The following is a 3,848-nucleotide window of genomic DNA, read 5'->3' as shown; positions in this document are numbered from 1 at the left end:
GGCATAGAGAGCAACATCAGGATCAGAACCAGTTTTAACTTCCCAGGTGCAGTTCCCCTGGCTGCTTTCCAGAGCCAGTAATTCAGTAATTGCTTCAGGACTCATTGCATAAAAGTGACCAGAAATAGGACCCCTTCTAGCCATAAGTAATTTTAACAGCATTTTGCATAGTAGTGTTTCAAAATGCTTTATGTTGTCCTAATCCCACAAGTAAAAGTCTGAGCCCTCAGAATGTTTAAATGTGCCATTAGACCAGACGGTGGGCTTGGACATAATTTTCTGATTTCCAGTCCTGCCCTTTGATCACAGGATTTCTTCAGTGCATTCAAGCATATCATTTCTGTTCATTGTCCCACATGCATTACATGTGTCAGGATGAATCACATCTCTGTGCTGACATGGTATAAAACTGTAAGTCAGCTCTTACAGATTTATTTATTTCTTGTATTTTAGAAGTGCCTGGTGGCCTAGCATCCATCCAGCAGCATCCAACAGCATCCTAGCAACAACTCTTGACACACAAAGTTGATCGTTCTGTCATGTTTATTGTATTGGTTTCCAGCTGAGCTGCTCAGGGTTTCACAGGGAACTCCCAGAAGTTTCTGGAGGAAGCCTGGACATCTGTGAATGGCCTTGTTCCCTCCAGGGCCTCTCCAGGTGCGTTCCCTGTGTGCTGTCCCTGCTCATGAGCTGTGTGTGAGCAGTGCCCCAGTCACACCCTGCTGGAAACCTCAGCAGCCTAAACGAGCCCCTAGGCCAGGCCTGCTCATGCACCTCAAGCCCAGCGAGAGACAAACCCGATAAAACCTGCCCAGCTCACTAGGAACTAAATCAAAACAAGCAGCTTAGAAAGGAGTTCTGCACTTTCTCCATTTTCTCCATGCTGTATGTTTGTTTAGGGCTATTTATAAAACAATATAGCCACTGAGTTAAAAGAAAGAAAAAAAAATCTTCATTCTAGTTACACTACTCAAAAAAATACCTGTACCAATAAATAGGATTAAACAAGGCAACACAAAGTCATAATTAAAGCCAGTGCATGTATTCATTTTAACAGATTAAGCTGGATTTGAAAAGCAGTTACAAGCTGACTGATCCTTGACTAACTTGAACTCTACATGTGTCCAATGATTTACTCTATCCTGGTGTTTTTCTCAAGGGCAACAAGTACACATCTTGCATAAGTACCCAAAAGAGTCTACTTCAGCAGATTTAAAATCTCTTGCATTCAAGAATAAATTCTCCTGCAACAATACAGGAGGAGGAGTTGAATGGCTTTTGTACTTTCTAGAAATTTATGCTTTTCTAACATTTTATTGACTAATCAAACATCCTCCTACAATGGAAAATTATAAACATCAGCAATTTAAAACAGTCTGTGAAAAGGACAATATCAACTATGCATTTAAATGTCATGCAAGCTGTAAAAGAAGCCTAGAATACTTTTTTGTCTTTCTAAGGTACTACCAGAATGTCATTGTGTATTCTCTAGTGAAATCTGTAATCAATTTTACAGTATAAAGGGGGGCAGAGAGGAGATGGCTGAACTAAATTAAAACAATTAAAAACTGTGTAGGGAATTATCTTGAGGGACTGAGAGCATGGTTATCACACATAAATGACTGCCACTTTACATTCAGCCTGAGTCAGGGAGAAAGGAGAGAGAACCTCATGGGCTGGGAGCTGGCAGAGGGGCAGATCTCGGCTGCTGGTGACCAGAGTGCAGCTGCAAGCCTGTGGCTTGGTGTCCCCAAGGGCCAGCCCTGTCCAGCCCACTCCCCTGGGACCTGCCTGGTGGCCAGCAGCAGCAGCAGCACCTCTGCTGGTGATACCAAGCTGGCAGGAGGGGCTGGTCCCCCTGACAGCCGAGCTGCCTGTCTGCCAACCCTGGACAGCTGGGCACAGCAGAGCTCCTCAGGGGCAAAGCTCCACCATCCCTGCTGGACCAAAGGCTGTCGTGAGCCAGCACTGCGTCCCTGTGCCCAAAAAGGCCAGTGGATCCTGGGGTGCATTGAGAAGAGCAGCGCCAGCAGGCCAAGGGGGCTCCTCCTCCTTTCCTCAGCCCTGGGGAGGCCATCTCTGGGGGGCTGTGACCAGCCCAGGGCTCCCCAGGACAAGAAAGGCTGGAAATGCTTGAGACAGCCCAGTGAAGGGCTGTGGAGCTCCCAAAAAAGGCTGGGAGAGCTGGGTCTGGTCAGCCTGGAGAAGGGATGGCTCAGGGGGGGCCTCACCAACACCTCTCAAGGGCAGAACGTGCTGGTGCTCTGTGACAGGAACAGGGGCAGGGGCACAAGCAAAGACTGGAAATCTGCCTGAAGGAAAGGGAAAACTGTACTTGGAAGGTGACAGGGCACTGGACAGGCTGCCCAGAGAGGCCATGGGGTGTCCTTACCTGGAGGTACTCAAAACTCACCTGGACTTGATCTTGTACAACCTTCTCCAGGGGAGGAGAGAGGCTGGATCAGAGGATCTCCAGAGGTGCCTTCCAACCCCAACCATTTTGTGATTCTGTGAAAGGCAAAGAAAGGTGCCAAAGAGGGGAGATGAGAGACAGAAGGGAAAGAGCAGGAAATTGTTGCAATTCTGTGTTAATAAGAGAAGAAATTGCTAAACTGGTTTATGTGTGTTCCTCACAAAACCACCATTCCCACCAGCTTTCTTAGTAGTTTCAAGAAGTCAAGGACTGAAAACCCAGAAATTATGCAGGTGTTGCACTGCATTCTTGTGCTTATGACCAGCTCCTTTCCATTAAGTTGACAGATGACCAGGAGGACTCTGGCCAGCAGCACAACATCCTTTCCATAAGCATTCCAGCTTGTGTGCTGAGGCCCATGTGTCCAGAAGAGTCCAAGCTGGATGCTCTTTTTTGCCCCTGTGTGCACCTTCTCTCTAGCTCTTGCTCCCACCTTTGTGCAAAGCCCATTTCCTACAGAATTAAGGTTAATGTGGCCAGATTTTCTGTCTGCCCTGCATTAACGATTCAAGAAGGAGCAACTTTAGAGTTTCACTAGGTCAAATACCAAGGATAGTTTTAAATCCTGTAATTGGGAGTTACTGAACAGGTGGAGACTACAATCTGTAGGTCATCATCTCAGGCTGCTTTTGAAAGCCCTACAGATTATTATTATTGTTTCCAGGATTATTTCATTATTCACCTTAGAGATTTTACTTACCTCAAGGCATTGGTTCTCAGGGGGCTGGCAAAAGAAGTATCGTGGGCACAAGAGAAGAACAGCTCAGAACAGCCTGATATTTAATCATAGGTTGTAAATATCTTTTACAGACTTTGTTTGCAACTGTCGCTAAGCATAGAAAATTACTAAATTAGTCAGCTTCATTTATATTTTTCTTAAGGGAGATCTTGGAACATTAGTTACATTACATTTCAGTTTTAAGGATAATAAAGCTATGTATTCCTCTTGGAAAAGTAAAACAATATTATGATAGAAATAAAATGTAACGAAATTATTGCAACTATACCAAAGGTGAAGGGCCAAACTTTGCCCAGTTCTCTATGTTCCCTTCCACAGGGCTTCAGAGCTCTACAGCCACAGGAAGCACAGAGGACTGCTGGGTGGGAGAATTGCTTCCCTGGCTCCTGCAGCTTGGACAGCAGCATGAAGCAATCAGGAGGGTAATCAAGGAGAAAGGTATACAAGAATTGCCACAAGAACATTGTGTCTTACCGGGAGTTCCCAGTGCTAGTGAAATTCAGAGTGTACGTTTTCTCAAAACATCGTGAAAGAGAGCTGAAGTCTCACTGCAGTGGAAGCAAACACAGAATCTTTACTGGCTTCCCTAGATTCTGCTTCTTGTTCCTCTTCCCTTAAAATACTTTGGATTGAGTC

Source organism: Agelaius tricolor, unplaced genomic scaffold, assembly GCF_023055355.1.
Source record: "Agelaius tricolor isolate 1412-34295 unplaced genomic scaffold, bAgeTri1.0.p SCAF_72, whole genome shotgun sequence".
Lineage (NCBI taxonomy): Eukaryota > Metazoa > Chordata > Aves > Passeriformes > Icteridae > Agelaius > Agelaius tricolor.
This window is presented reverse-complemented; position numbering follows the sequence as displayed.